The sequence below is a fragment of the Poeciliopsis prolifica genome, unplaced genomic scaffold (assembly GCF_027474105.1).
Source record: "Poeciliopsis prolifica strain line A6 unplaced genomic scaffold, Auburn_PproV2 SCAFFOLD125, whole genome shotgun sequence".
NCBI lineage: Eukaryota > Metazoa > Chordata > Actinopteri > Cyprinodontiformes > Poeciliidae > Poeciliopsis > Poeciliopsis prolifica.
The window spans coordinates 203,334-220,128 of record NW_026562500.1 but is presented as its reverse complement, the minus strand read 5'-3'; the positions used below and the strand labels follow the sequence as shown (position 1 = coordinate 220,128).

Genomic DNA, 16,795 nt, shown 5'->3' with positions numbered 1-16,795 from the left:
TAGCTCTAATCGGCTCTAACTAGCTCTAATCGGCTCTAACTAGCTCTAATCAGCTCTAACCAGTTTCCAACAGGCTCTAACTAGCTCTAATCGGCTCTAACTAGCTCTAATCGGCTCTAACTAGCTCTAATCAGCTTTAACCAGTTCCAACAGGCTCTAACTAGCTCTAATCGGCTCTAACTAGCTCTAATCAGCTCTAACTAGCTCTAATCAGCTCTAACTAGCTCTAATCAGCTCTAACCAGTTCCAACCGGCTCTAACTAGCTCTAATCGGCTCTAACTAGCTCTAATCAGCTTTAACCAGTTCCAACAGGCTCTAACTAGCTCTAATCGGCTCTAACTAGCTCTAATCAGCTCTAATCGGCTCTAACCAGTTCCAACCGGCTCTAACTAGCTCTAATCGGCTCTAACTAGCTCTAATCAGCTCAAATTGGCTCTAACCAGTTCCAACCGGCTCTAACTAGCTCTAATCGGCTCTAACTAGCTCTAATCAGCTCTAATCGGCTCTAACCAGTTCCAACCGGCTCTAACTAGCTCTAATCGGCTCTAACTAGCTCTAATCGGCTCTAACTAGCTCTAATCAGCTCTAACCAGTTCCAACAGGCTCTAACTAGCTCTAATCGGCTCTAACTAGCTCTAATCGGCTCTAACTAGCTCTAATCAGCTTTAACCAGTTCCAACAGGCTCTAACTAGCTCTAATCGGCTCTAACTAGCTCTAATCAGCTCTAATCGGCTCTAACCAGTTCCAACAGGCTCTAACTAGTTCTAATCAGCTCTAATCAACTCTAACTAGCTCTAATCAGCTTTAACCAGTTCCAACCGGCTCTAACTAGCTCTAATCGGCTCTAACTAGCTTTTATCAGCTTTAACCAGTTCCAACAGGCTCTAACTAGCTCTAATCGGCTCTAACTAGCTCTAATCAGCTCTAACCAGTTCCAACAGGCTCTAACTAGATCTAATCGGCTCTAACTAGCTCTAATCAGCTTTAACCAGTTCCAACAGGCTCTAATCGGCTCTAACTAGCTCTAATCGGCTCTAACTAGCTCTAATCAGCTTTAACCAGTTCCAACAGGCTCTAATCGGCTCTAACTAGCTCTAATCGGCTCTAACTAGCTCTAACTAGCTCTAATCGGCTCTAACCAGTTCCAACCGGCTCTAACTAGCTCTAATCGGCTCTAACTAGCTCTAATCAGCTCTAACCAGTTCCAACAGGCTCTAACTAGCTCTAATCAGCTCTAACTAGCTCTAATCGGCTCTAACCAATTCCAACAGGCTCCAACTAGCTCCATGTCTCCCAGACCGTCTCCCGGTTAGCGTCGTGCTCCGACATGCTAATCCTCCGCAGAAAAACTCCCAGACGGTAGAAAACAACAAAAAGGCTGAAATTGTTTCAAAAAGCTAAGAGCAAAAATCAATACGCTTTAAAACGGGGCTGAAGCACAAATATTGGATTCAAACTCGGGAGACACTAACTGTATGCTAACACCTCACTCCGCCATTTTGGGACCGAAGAGAAGAACCTCATGATCACAACGGAAAATGGCCGCCAGGCCGCAGGACCGACGAAGCTGAAGTTGGTTTCCGATTCCGAAATTGGCTAAAGGCCAGTTCCACCAAATTTTCACTACCTTCCGCATCTTTAATCGGCTGTAGTTTAAAAACTACAACATCTAGACCAGGGGTGTCAACATCCAGTCCTCGAGGGCCGATATCCTGCAACTTTTATATGTGCCTCTGCTGCATCACACCTGAATAGAATAATTAGGTCTTTAGCAAGGCTCTGGAAAACAAGGAGGAGGTAATTAAGCCTTTTCATTCCTGTGTTTTGTACCTGTGGCACATTGAAAAACTGCAGGACATCTCGAGGACTGGAGTTTGACACCCCTGATCTACTGTTCAGACCTGGACTGTATTATTCTGCTCTAATAGCAGGTGTTACAATACCTGTATTAACACCTGTAATAACACGTGTTATTACAGGTGTTATGCCGAGAAACGCCTGCCCTCTCGCAGGAATGCACATCGCTCTAAACTCTCGCATATTGATGAGAAAACGGACTGAAATGTGACCAAAGAGAAAACTTTGAAAGATATTTGTAACATTATCAAGTTTCTTAAGGATGTAAAGCCTGAAATGTTGGGTTTTATTTGAAGGTTTTCCAGTGAACATTTCTATCAACTGTCTAGTTTATTAATGTAGGAAGGATGCATTTTCATTTCTGAGCCTGCTAATATTTGCTCACATGGAGAAATGAAGAGTTCAGATGATTTCACCTTTTCTACATAATGACTCTTGTTCTCTGAACTCTGCTATAAGTTTCATATCCACAGGACAATAGTCAAGATGCAAATATTAGCAGGCTCAGAAATGAAAATGCATCCTTCCTACTTTAATAGACTAGACAGTTAGAGATGATATAAAATGCATGATGGGTCTCTGTCATGTAAAGATTAAAATTATTATGATATTAAAAGAAAATATGGTGCTTTCAAACCATCTGGGGAAAATGTTCACTGGAAAACCTTCAATCATCAATACGCGAGTTTAGAGCAATGCACTCTCCCGTGAGAGGCAGGGTTTCTCGGCACAGCATGTTATAACACCTGTAATAACTTGGGTTATTACAGGTGTTATAACTTGGGTTATTACAGGTGTTATAACACCTGTTATTACAGCATAATACAGTCCAGGTCTGAACAGTCTAGATGTTGTAGTTTTTAAACTAGTCGATTAAAGATGCGGAAGGTAGGGAAAATTCGGTGGAATTGCCCTTTAGCCAATTTCCGAATCGGAACCAACTTCATCTTCGTCGGTCCTGCGGCCTGGCGGCCATTTTCCGTTGTGATCATGAGGTTCTTCTCTTCGGTCCCAAAATGGCGGCAGGACCATGTTATATTTACTAACAGGAGTCAGTAATAGGAGACTGTATTCTCACGTGAATTTATTCTTAATCACTGTCATTTTTTTAATCTGTGGTATTTCAGTAATACTCTGCTGCAGCTTCATGTTTGAAACATAAATCAGAAAACAGTGAATGAAGGAAAGAAAACTAGAAAACCTTCTTAAAGTTTCTTTTATTCTCCATCATTTTTGAGCTTCAAGCTGGAACCGGCAGATCGGAGCATTAAATTAAATCACATTTTCAGAGCAGAGCATTTCTTCGATGATTCATTTGGCAGAATTACGTCCAAAACCAGCCAGAGCTTCGAACACAGATCAGCTTAGTGCTAAAAGGAAATACACTGAAAAACACAGCAGACTGCACAAACACAGAATATTACCAACTCAGGTCCATTTTCTAGTGCAAATATCTGAGATGAGTCAAAATAAAAACCTTTGCAGCAGCTTGTTTAAACCAATAGTTAGTGACTATTCAGCAGGTTTTTTCCACCTACAAGAAAACATTTTCCATGTTACAGTGAAACAATAAGGCGCTGCAGCTGAAACTTGTTCAGTGTTCACTAACCATTCATGTAAAACAAGTTAGCATCCTGCTGATCAATTATTTTGTTCTTTCAGGAGAAGCGAGATGTTTGCTGTAGAAACTAAACTCAACCTGTTGGCACATTTTGTGTTTTTGCAGTGCAGACTCTCCCAGACAGGAATGACGAGGAATTTTCTCCACGCGGCCCGGAGGACCGCCAGGCGCCGCCGCTCCTTCGGGCCGAGCTGCCGCCGCCTGCCACGGCCTGCGGGGGCGCTCAGTACCGGTAGTGGTCCGGTTTGAAGGGGCCGTCTGAGGGCAGGCCCAGGTACCGGGCCTGTTGGTCCGTCAGTTTGGTCAGCTTCACTCCAGCTTGTCCAGGTGAGCCGCCGCCACCTGCTCATCCAGCTGCAGCACAGAACCAGAACCGGTTAGCGGGTTGGACCCGAACCGGCTGCAGAACCGGGTCGGTAACATGTTCAGAGTTTTGATCAAACTTGTGAAAACATCTGGACTCCGTTCAGCTAAATGGCCGATAGAAAATCAATAACCGATCAAATCAGCACGTCGACTTTCTGTCAACATGTAAACAAATGGGTCAAAGTTCAACTAGAGATCTACAGTAATGTGAAAAAAGCGTAGTGCTACAATGGATAGATCTGACCTTGAGGGAGACATCACTGACATTAGATATAGAACTGCTGCAAATATCGGCACCGGTCCGATATTAACATCGAGATCGTTAATATCGCTTCACTCCGATCTCCGATACAGGCGGGCGAAACGCGTTTCCTCCGAAGGGAGCTGGGCTCTCAGAGAGAAGCTCGGTCATCCTGGAGGGATCAGACTAGAGCTGCTGCTCCTCCACATGGAGAGGATCCAGCTGAGGGTCAGGACGGAGGCTCCCTGTGAGGCGTTCAGGTCCCACCGGGACGAGAGGAAGACCAGGGGGGACGATGTCTCCCGGCTGGCCTGGGAACGCCTCGGGATTCCCCCGGAGGAGCTGGAACTAGAGGCTGGGAGAGGGAAGCCTGGGCCTCCATTCTTAGGCTGCTGACCCCGCGACCCCACCCGATAAGCAGCAGACGATGGATGGATGCTAAATAATAAAGACATGAAAGCGAAGCTGACCTGTGACCCGCCAGAACCGAAGCTCAGCCGGGACCCAAACCACCGACTGGGCTCAAACTCCACTCATTCATTTTTAGCTCACAGAACAAGCACCAAACTGTAACATTTAGGCTTTGATGTGACCTTTGACCCCCACAGACTCGCTGCCTACAAGATGTTTTGACATAAGAGGTTTTTTGTTCTCCACTAAACAGAACAGAAGGTTAAATAAAAATTCCAGGAGTTATTCTTTTCTCTTTAAGGGAAAATGTCCAGGTAACAGCCTGGGTCCAGCTGCAGGCGCTGCCAGAACTCTGACCTTTAACCCTAATTGGGTTATAGGTCAGGCGACCAACGTGGGGTTGTGACCCCTGCCCTGTTGTCATCTAGATGCTCCAGATCAGGGGTAGGCAACTCCAGGCCTGGAGGGTCTCCTGAAACTTTTAGATGCGTCTCCACTTCAACACACCTGAGTCAAATATGATGTCATCAGCAGAACTCTGCAGAACCGGACTGGACTGGACTGGACTGAGGAGCTGATTCAGCCATTTGATCAGCTGTGCTGGACCAGGGACGTCCAAGAGTTGCAGGAGACCGGTTCTCCAGGCCTGGAGTTGCCTACCCCTGATCTAGATAAAAACATCGGACCGGTTCCTCTGCTTCTGATTGGCCACTCACCTTCTTGGGCAGGAAGTAGACTCCCACAGGATACTTTGGCCGTGTTCGTCCACAACTCGATCTGGGCCAGAACCTGCAGGACGACAGCAGTCAGAACCACCGACTCAATGCAGCCTTCATCCTCCTCACCCTCCTCCTCCTCACCTGGTTGGTGAAGGAGTTGCTCATGACGAAGGACGGGTGTCCCATGGCGCAGCCCAGGTTCACCAGGCGGCCCTCCGCCAGCACGATGATGTGGCGGCCATTTTCATCCGGTACCGGTCCACCTGGGGAGCAGAACCGCCTCAGATCATGAGGATTCAGTTTGGTAAACAAATCGACAGCATCAATAGGTATGAAAACACGCAGAACGGCGTCGGCATGTGAAGCTCAGTGACGAGTCTGGAGCAAAAAGATTCGCTTTTTAAAATCCGTTTGTGGAGTTCTGATGGCGCCAAGCAGCGAAACCAAACAAGTCAGGGATCAGATTCACAATCGCCACAAAACATCAGATAACAGTTAATATCAATAGCAACCGCCAAACTACCACCAACCCTCAGTTTGTCCCCAAACTACCACCAACCCTCAGTTTGTCCCCACCAACCACCACCCAAAACCCAAACTACCACCAACCCTCAGTTTGTCCCCAAACTACCACCAACCCTCTCAGTTTGTCCCAAACTACCACCAACCCTCAGTTTCCCCAAACTACCACCAACCCTCAGTTTTCCCAACTACCACCAACCCTCAGTTTATCCCAAACTACCACCAACCCTCAGTTTGTCCCCAAACTACCACCAACCCTCAGTTTGTCCCCAAACTACCACCAACCCTCAGTTTGTCCCCAAACTACCACCAACCCTCAGTTTTCCCCAAACTACCACCAACCTCAGTTTATCCCCAAACTACCACCAACCCTCAGAGTTTATCCCCAAACTACCCCAACCCTCAGTTTCCCCAAACTACCACCAACCCTCAGCCCACCCCCCAAACCCCCTACCCTCAACCCTCAGAGTCCCCCCAAACTACCACCAATCCCCAAACCCACCAACTCCACCCCACCCAGTTGTCCCCAAACTACCCCCTCAGTTTGTCCCCAAACTACCACCTCCCCAAACTACCTCAGAGTTTATCCCAAACTACCACCAACCCTCAGTTTATCCCCAAACTACCACCAACCCTCAGAGTTTATCCCCAAACTACCACCAACCCTCAGAGTTTATCCCCAAACTACCACCAACCCTCAGAGTTTATCCCCAAACTACACCAACCCTCAGTTTATCCCCAAACTACCACCAACCCTCAGAGTTTGTCCCCAAACTACCACCAACCTCAGTTTGTCCCCAAACTACCACCAACCCTCAGTTTGTCCCAAACTACCACCAACCCTCAGTTTGTCCCCAAACTACCACCAACCCTCAGAGTTTATCCCCAAACTACCACCAACCCTCAGAGTTTATCCCCAAACTACCACCAACCCTCAGAGTTTATCCCCAAACTACCACCAACCCTCAGTTTGTCCCCAAACTACCACCAACCCTCAGTTTGTCCCCAAACTACCACCAACCCTCAGTTTGTCCCCAAACTACCACCAACCCTCAGTTTGTCCCCAAACTACCACCAACCCTCAGTTTGTCCCCAAACTACCACCAACCCTCAGTTTGTCCCCAAACTACCACCAACCCTCAGAGTTTATCCCCAAACTACCACCAACCCTCAGAGTTTATCCCCAAACTACCACCAACCCTCAGAGTTTATCCCCAACTACCACCAACCCTCAGAGTTTATCCCCAAACTACCACCAACCCTCAGTTTGTCCCCAAACTACCACCAACCCTCAGTTTATCCCCAAACTACCACCAACCCTCAGTTTGTCCCCAAACTACCACCAACCCTCAGTTTGTCCCCAAACTACCACCAACCCTCAGTTTGTCCCCAAACTACCACCAACCCTCAGTTTGTCCCCAAACTACCACCAACCCTCAGAGTTTATCCCCAAACTACCACCAACCCTCAGAGTTTATCCCCAAACTACCACCAACCCTCAGAGTTTATCCCCAAACTACCACCAACCCTCAGTTTGTCCCCAAACTACCACCAACCCTCAGTTTGTCCCCAAACTACCACCAACCCTCAGTTTGTCCCCAAACTACCACCAACCCTCAGTTTGTCCCCAAACTACCACCAACCTCAGTTTGTCCCCAAACTACCACCAACCCTCAGTTTGTCCCCAAACTACCACCAACCCTCAGAGTTTATCCCCAAACTACCACCAACCCTCAGTTTGTCCCCAAACTACCACCAACCCTCAGTTTGTCCCCAAACTACCACCAACCCTCAGTTTGTCCCCAAACTACCACCAACCCTCAGTTTGTCCCCAAACTACCACCAACCCTCAGAGTTTATCCCCAAACTACCACCAACCCTCAGTTTATCCCCAAACTACCACCAACCCTCAGAGTTTGTCCCCAAACTACCACCAACCCTCAGTTTGTCCCCAAACTACCACCAACCCTCAGAGTTTGTCCCCAAACTACCACCAACCCTCAGTTTGTCCCCAAAACTACCACCAACCCTCAGTTGTCCCCAAACTACCACCAACCCTCAGAGTTTATCCCCAAACTACCACCAACCCTCAGAGTTTATCCCCAAACTACCACCAACCCTCAGAGTTTATCCCCAAACTACCACCAACCCTCAGAGTTTATCCCCAAACTACCACCAACCCTCAGTTTGTCCCCAAACTACCACCAACCCTCAGTTTGTCCCCAAACTACCACCAACCCTCAGTTTGTCCCCAAACTACCACCAACCCTCAGAGTTTATCCCCAAACTACCACCAACCCTCAGTTTATCCCCAAACTACCACCAACCCTCAGAGTTTGTCCCCAAACTACCACCAACCCTCAGTTTGTCCCCAAACTACCACCAACCCTCAGTTTGTCCCCAAACTACCACCAACCCTCAGTTTGTCCCCAAACTACCACCAACCCTCAGTTTGTCCCCAAACTACCACCAACCCTCAGTTTGTCCCCAAACTACCACCAACCCTCAGTTTGTCCCCAAACTACCACCAACCCTCAGTTTGTCCCCAAACTACCACCAACCCTCAGAGTTTATCCCCAAACTACCACCAACCTCAGTTTGTCCCCAAAACTACCACCAACCCTCAGTTTGTCCCCAAACTACCACCAACCCTCAGTTTGTCCCCAAACTACCACCAACCCTCAGTTTGTCCCCAAACTACCACCACCCTCAGAGTTTATCCCCAAACTACCACCAACCCTCAGTTTATCCCCAAACTACCACCAACCCTCAGAGTTTGTCCCCAAACTACCACCAACCCTCAGTTTGTCCCCAAACTACCACCAACCCTCAGAGTTTGTCCCAAACTACCACCAACCCTCAGTTTGTCCCCAAACTACCACCAACCCTCAGTTTGTCCCCAAACTACCACCAACCCTCAGAGTTTATCCCCAAACTACCACCAACCCTCAGAGTTTATCCCCAAACTACCACCAACCCTCAGAGTTTATCCCCAAACTACCACCAACCCTCAGAGTTTATCCCAAACTACCACCAACCCTCAGTTTGTCCCCAAACTACCACCAACCCTCAGTTTGTCCCCAAACTACCACCAACCCTCAGTTTGTCCCCAAACTACCACCAACCCTCAGAGTTTATCCCCAAACTACCACCAACCCTCAGTTTATCCCCAAACTACCACCAACCCTCAGAGTTTGTCCCCAAACTACCACCAACCCTCAGTTTGTCCCCAAACTACACCAACCCTCAGTTTGTCCCCAAACTACCACCAACCCTCAGAGTTTATCCCCAAACTACCACCAACCCTCAGAGTTTATCCCCAAACTACCACCAACCCTCAGAGTTTATCCCCAAACTACCACCAACCCTCAGAGTTTATCCCCAAACTACCACCAACCCTCAGTTTGTCCCCAAACTACCACCAACCCTCAGTTTATCCCCAAACTACCACCAACCCTCAGAGTTTGTCCCCAAACTACCACCAACCCTCAGTTTGTCCCCAAACTACCACCAACCCTCAGTTTATCCCCAAACTACCACCAACCCTCAGTTTGTCCCCAAACTACCACCAACCCTCAGTTTGTCCCCAAACTACCACCAACCCTCAGTTTGTCCCCAAACTACCACCAACCCTCAGAGTTTATCCCCAAACTACCACCAACCCTCAGAGTTTATCCCCAAACTACCACCAACCCTCAGAGTTTATCCCCAAACTACCACCAACCCTCAGAGTTTATCCCCAAACTACCACCAACCCTCAGTTTATCCCCAAACTACCACAACCCTCAGAGTTTGTCTCCAAACTACCACCAACCCTCAGTTTGTCCCCAAACTACCACCAACCCTCAGTTTATCCCCAAACTACCACCAACCCTCAGTTTGTCCCCAAACTACCACCAACCCTCAGTTTGTCCCCAAACTACCACCAACCCTCAGTTTGTCCCCAAACTACCACCAACCCTCAGTTTGTCCCCAAACTACCACCAACCCTCAGAGTTTATCCCCAAACTACCACCAACCCTCAGAGTTTATCCCCAAACTACCACCAACCCTCAGAGTTTATCCCCAAACTACCACCAACCCTCAGAGTTTATCCCCAAACTACCACCAACCCTCAGTTTGTCCCCAAACTACCACCAACCCTCAGTTTATCCCCAAACTACCACCAACCCTCAGAGTTGTCCCCAAACTACCACCAACCCTCAGTTTGTCCCCAAACTACCACCAACCCTCAGTTTATCCCCAAACTACCACCAACCCTCAGTTTGTCCCCAAACTACCACCAACCCTCAGTTTGTCCCCAAACTACCACCAACCCTCAGTTTGTCCCCAAACTACCACCAACCCTCAGAGTTTATCCCCAAACTACCACCAACCCTCAGAGTTTATCCCCAAACTACCACCAACCCTCAGAGTTTATCCCCAAACTACCACCAACCCTCAGAGTTTATCCCCAAACTACCACCAACCCTCAGTTTATCCCCAAACTACCACCAACCCTCAGAGTTTGTCCCCAAACTACCACCAACCCTCAGTTTGTCCCCAAAACTACCACCAACCCTCAGTTTATCCCCAAACTACCACCAACCCTCAGTTTGTCCCCAAACTACCACCAACCCTCAGTTTGTCCCCAAACTACCACCAACCCTCAGTTTGTCCCCAAACTACCACCAACCCTCTGAAGCGGACCGAATCCGTCTCTTAATTTTCTGAAATGAAGCGACCGGCGGCGTGTCGATGGCGTTTGAGTCCGAGTCTCTCAGCGCTGGAGAGTTCGGCGCCTCAAACCGCCAGCGGTTCGTCTGCGCCCCGTCTGACGCAGCGGCAACACGGCGAGTTGAGCTGCAACGCCTCCAGGGGCAAAAACGCAGGAGTAACAGGTCTGCAGCGCAGCGGCGCAGACCCAAACCTGATTAACGAGCCAATCTGGACCCGAGCGGGTCAGAGGTGAACGGCCGGCCCACCTGCGGCTTCACGTTGATGCGCTCCGCGGCGTTCTTGTTCAGCCAGTTCATGTCGATCTCGCAGTCGAAGTGTCCGATGTTGCAGACGATGGCGTCGTCCTTCATGCTCTCAAAGTGACTGAAATGGAAATGACATCACTCGTTGCCAGGGAAACCAACAGGCTGTTATCACTATATGCACTTTTAAATAGATCAATAACAATAACATACAAAAACTGCACATTTTCAGGGTTATTTTCTACTTTCTTTTCTAAAATGTCACCAGAATAAAAAACTATATTTGTAGATAAGTGTAAACTAAAGTCACAATATGCAGTGAGTGACAGGAAATGTGAACTAAATGCACATGTGAACAGCTGTATGTGAAGAACTGCAACATGATGTGCAGAGTCTTCATGTATGAGAGCAAATATTCCTTTAAAAGCTGTTGTCACTTCCTGCTCCCCTGCAGCTTCGCCAGTGTCGTTCCATGATGTCACTTCCTGTTTCAGTGACCTCTGCTGACAGCTGCAGTATTAATAGCTCATATTTCGGGCGGCGCAGCAGGACCTCACCGCCCCACGACGATGTCCTCGCAGCCGGTCGTGGTGACGAAGATGTTTCCCTCCTTGCAGGCTTCGTCCATCGTCGTCACCTCGTACCCTGAAACAGGAAGTCCGTGTCAGTCGACTTCCTGCGGCCCAAGGCTCGGCGCCTCGGCCGCTACGAGCTCACCCTCCATGGCGGCCTGCAGGGCGTTGATGGGGTCGATCTCCGTGACGATGACGCGGGCGCCGAAGGCCCGCAGCGCCTGGACGCAGCCTTTGCCGACGTCGCCGAAGCCCGCTACCACCGCGACCTTCCGGCGATCATGACGTCGGTGGCTCGCTTGATGCCGTCGATCAGACTCTCCCTGCAGCCGTACAGGTTGTCGAACTTGCTATGCGGAGACGTGCCGACGATGAGGAGGAGGAGGAAGGCTGGCCGCGGCGGTCAGACGGGCGCTTACCTTGGTGACGGAGTCGTTGACGTTGATGGCCGGCATCTTCAGTTCTCCTTTTTTCAGCATCTTGTAGAGGTTATGAACTCCTGTGGTGGTTTCCTCCGACACGCCGCGGATACCTGGAGACAGGCCGGACATGAAACCACAGAAGAAGAAAAAACAACAGAAGAAGAACAACAACTTCCAGGGCTTGTTCAGTAAAATTCAAAGGTTTTCACCATTTTCAAGGAAGTTTTCTCATGTTTTGGGGATAAAAACAATACAAGTCTAAAAACAAAGTTTAAATTCATAATTATACGATCTCAGTTATGAATAAGTTAACGGTTTTCTACAGCTGAGACACGATGAGCCAGAATAAAACTAAATGTTTCAAAATGTTTCACCATAAACACCAGGAAATGAAACAATAATTTAACAAAAAAATCCTCCAACTTCAGTCATTTTAACATTTAAAAGTCACCGAGCCGTTAAGAATTATAAATAATATTTACATTAAAACAATCCTGGGGAGAAAAATGACCTTCCTGATCAAATTAAATACTCAAACATAAAATACAAAAAAATCTCTAAAAATGTTCTCATTTAGTTTTCTGGTTTTTAGCCAGAAACAGAAATAATTGTTCGATTCTGTCTGACCTGAAACCACAAACGTTTATTCAGATTTAACTTCAGACAAAAAGAAAAATCATTTCTCTCTCAGCTGGATGCAAATATCTGATTCAAACTGGAAATAACATTTTGCTGATCAATAGTTCATATTAGCAAACCTGATAACTTTATACATTACATTAACAGTGTGCAAGTTAAACTTTATGGAGTAAAACATCTGAAAAATAAAATATCTCAACCTAATTACACGAGTTTTGGGCCAAAAATAGAGAGAAATACGAGAATAAAGTCATAATATGATAACTTTAATACTCTGTCAAGAAAATAAAATGTTAGCACAAAAAGACTTGAGTTAAAACACAAAGCTCAAGTATGAAAACGGAAATATTTCTCCAAGAAGAATCTGAGAAAATATTTTTATTTTTCAGGCAAATTTAAAAATCATTCCGTTCAGAGCTGCACTCCTCACCAGCAGGTGGCGGTAAAGCCAAACCATCAACTGAACAAACTGGACTATAAGACACTGAGCTGAACCAGGGTTACTGATCCGACCTACAAAAACATTGACATTTTCTAGTGATTATTTTGAGAAAAATAAATCCAATTAGAAACAGTTTCAGTTTCAGCCTCATTTCTCTGGATTTCACTCGGACGCTTCAGCTCTGCTTTTATTTCAGAGCAACCAGACAGAACCTGGAGCTCGACTTTAATCAACTATTGTGTTTTTTCAGTGTGTTGGAGAAATAAACATTAACTTCTCTGAACCTGTTGCTCAACTGCTTTAGAGCGGGGTGTCCAAACTTTATCACACGTCCAAAAGGACGAAACGGCTGAACAATAAACTAAGAATACTTTAAATAATTTGACTGTTGGAGAGCGGCGTGGAAAATATTCTAGATCAAAATGAAAGATCTGCCTTGTTAAAAGCAATCAAAGACAAAAATACTGAACTAAACGTTTCAGATTCCAAGCAACAAAAATCTGCATTTAGGTCAGTTTCTTCAGAACTGCTTTAGAAAAGATTCACAAATGGATCAAAAGCTGGTTAATGAGCAGCAAAGGAGTGAAAGTTACTGGAAAGACAGAGAGAAGAAAACCTGATAATTAAAGAGAAGATTTAACTGCTGCTCGCTGCGTCTGAAGGCAGGGGCCACAAATGGCCCCCGCCCCACACCTTGGAAACCCTGCCTTACAGGAACGAAGCTGCACAGCCCGACGGGGGCAGGAACCCACCCGGCAGCAGCTTGGGGTATTTCTGGTGCACCAGGTTGGTGAGGTCTCCGCCGTCGTCCAGGATCATGTTGAGCGGCGCTCCGTCTCTGAAGTACAGCGTCTGCTCGATGCACCACACGTACTCTCGTCCGTCTCGCCCTTCCAGGCGTAAACTTTAAAAATACATCAGAGGTCACTTCATGCCTGGGTGCTACGCCGAGCGGCCACAGGGGGCGCCGTCTGGTACCTGGAACGCCGGTTTTGGCGATGGCAGCAGCGGCGTGGTCCTGGGTGGAAAAGATGTTGCAACTGGACCACTGAACCTGTGGAGGGGGTCAGAGGTCAAGGTACCTCTGATGAGATGATGTCCGCCTCCATCAATAATCAATAGAAACAGATTTATTGGCAAATCAATCATGTTCACTGCATATTTATCTTTTACGGTGCATCACCTGATCCTACACTGCAAAAAACTAAATCTGACCAAACAAACGTCCGAGTTCAGATGAATCAGAAAAACATACGGAGTAAAAAATCCTTTGTATTAATGAAGTAGGACTCGGCCCACTGGTAAATTATTTCACTCAAACATTTTCCCAGATCATCATCTCTAGACTTTTTCAGACGAGGTTAGTCGCTCCAGATGAACTTAAAGCCAGAGCCTCCAGTGAACGATTCCAGGCCAACATGGCCGACTGATCTGACCTGTTAGAAACATCCTGCAGTCCAGGTTGGGTTCACATTCTGCTTAAAAACAGACCAATTCTAAATTTTGTGATTATTTAACTGCAAGTCTGCGGCACACTGCTGCCTCCTGGTGTCAGAACACAAAGACTGCAGGTCTGAAGAAACGATGGGCAGATTTGAATGAATGTGGACGAGGTTTGAACCCATTTCCTCTCCAGAATTCCAGTTCTGCTCTGATCCAGGCAGATTTCTGGTCCCATCCTGCTGGTTTGTGCAGGATGGGACCAGTGCGGGTCGGACAGACCCAGACGTGATAACCGCACAGCAGCCTTGAGGAGAACAACTGAGTCAACATTAGCTCGATATGCTGGCCCCCTGCAGAGCATGAGCGCAAACAGCCGCCACAAACACAACAAAGTTCCTTCATTAGCTCAACATTAACTCAGCTGGCAGCAGAAGGTCAAAGGTCACCTCGGCTCCGAGGGCCGTCAGGGTCTCGATGAGCACGGCGGTCTGCAGCGTCATGTGCAGGCAGCCGGCGATGCGCGCGCCCTTCAGCGGCTTGGACTGGCCGTACAGCTCCCTCATCTTCATCAGGCCCGGCATCTCGTTCTCCGCGATGGCGATGGCCTTCCGGCCCCACTCCGCCAGGCTGATGTCAGCTGGGCCCGACCGGCGCCGCCAAGGAGGACAACAGTTAGGAAACTTGAACAACATCTGGCTCAATATTCAGAGGCTTTTCACTCCATTAAATTTTTTTTTGTTCTCTTTCCTGCAGAAATACAGCAAACTCTCAGCTCAGCTAGGAGGAATAAATCACAGTGGAAAACTTCACAGAACGGCGCCACCTGCAGGAACCTCACAGAAAGGCGCCAGATTTGTGCATGTGAACTTTCTGCTGCCCTTTGTTCAGGTTTGGTCATTCTGCTTCAGCTCATAGCAGAATGGGTTTAATTAACACCAAGAAGCTGCAATGAGAGAAACGAAGGTGCAGAGAAGGGAGTTTTGACGCAACAGGATACGTTTTCAGAGTGAGGTCAGGACCGACCCAAATCAGACAAAGTTTGATAAAAATGTCTGTTTCTGCATAGAAACCTCTTAAACAATAATTGGGCATCTTGCAGCTCATAACCCGGCTCAGTTGGGATGAATGCGAATTACAAGTTTGATTTCTGCAGGCCTGTGTTTGTGTGGACTTTGACCCTATTGATCAGATCAATCATATTTTGTTTGCTTCCAATCACAAAACGATCCAACAGTTTTCAAAGAAATAAATTATCTTGCTTTGCTGTTTTGTTGTTGCTTATCTGGTTTTAATTTGCTTTTATTACTTTAATGTGTTTGCTCACAATTTTTCACACATCTGAAGCCATAAAGATGACACGTCCGAAAACACATCAAAACTATTGAACATCGTAAATAAAACTATGAAGAGACAGTCGCGCGTGGAGACCACGTGTTGTTACAGCTATGTAGCTTCTCTCAGTCGGTGCAGCGACGCGTAATCTCTGCCTGTTCTTGTCACTCACGAGCAAACTGGCAGTGAAGCGCGAGGCATCATGGGAGATAGAGTTTACAAACACCGAGCGAGCAGTGGGCGGACAGCCACGGGCTGCGCTGATGAACTACATTACCCAGAAGCCTTTGGCGAGCCGTTTCAGGTCTGAGAGAAGCCCATGCTGGGCGCGATTACATGTCTATTCATTCTCAGGACTGAACTCCAGCCTGCCAAATGTAAACATGAGATTAATCATAAACTACAGAACTACCGAAGAACTACCGAAAATTACATTAGAATGTGAAATACCGTCCAACTGCAACCACACATTCATCTGTAACGCCAACAAGTGAACTCGGTCTGGAGAGCACAAGTCCTCAGGCTAAAACCGGACTCGTGTGTAATATGCGAACATAAAGTAGAATATTGGGTTCTGTTCAAGATTCTGAACCCGTCAGAACCAGTTAGAAGAGACAGTTAGACCAGTTAGCATCGCCAACAAAGCTACTCCGGTAAAAACCGATTAAACGGCGCGGAAAGGAGCGCAGCCACCTACCCACTTTGTAGGGCAGTTTTTCAGACATGGCTGTTCTGGGTCGTTTGGTTCCGAGGAGTCTGTGTGAAGCGGCAGCCTGGCCGGAGGACTGAGGCGGAGAGGGAGGGACGGAAACATGACGGCTCGGTTTTTATCGGCCGGCTTCGTTCAGAAGGCTCTCCGTTGTCGGGAGGCTCCGAAGCGGGGATGCTCTGGTTTCCTATTGGCTGGGGCAGCTCCCACCCCACGGCCGGGCAGCCAATCAGCAGGTGGATTGTGACCTGGGGCGTTCACTGCCTGTGAAAAATGTAGTTAGACTAGAGCGAGTCTGGACCGGACTCTGTTATTGGGCAAGCCTCGACACAAAGGTTAGAAGAAAAAGAACACCTGCACCGCTTTCCTCACTTCTCCTGGGAGTATGTTTAACGTTCAAAACCGAGAAAGTCTCTATTTATTACCACCGATTCAACGCTTTATCAAATCTATTTGTATAATAATTTAACTCAAAATCTTTGGACAGGTATGAACATAGTCTTTGTGTATGAGAGATCCTAAACATTTATGATCTC

General features: G+C 47.4%; 1 pseudogene; it reads right to left on the bottom strand.

The window, feature by feature from the left end:
* Positions 1–3,059: 3,059 nt before the first annotated feature.
* On the bottom strand, positions 3,060–16,432 carry LOC129355139 (adenosylhomocysteinase B-like; annotated as a pseudogene).
* Positions 16,433–16,795: the final 363 nt, after the last annotated feature.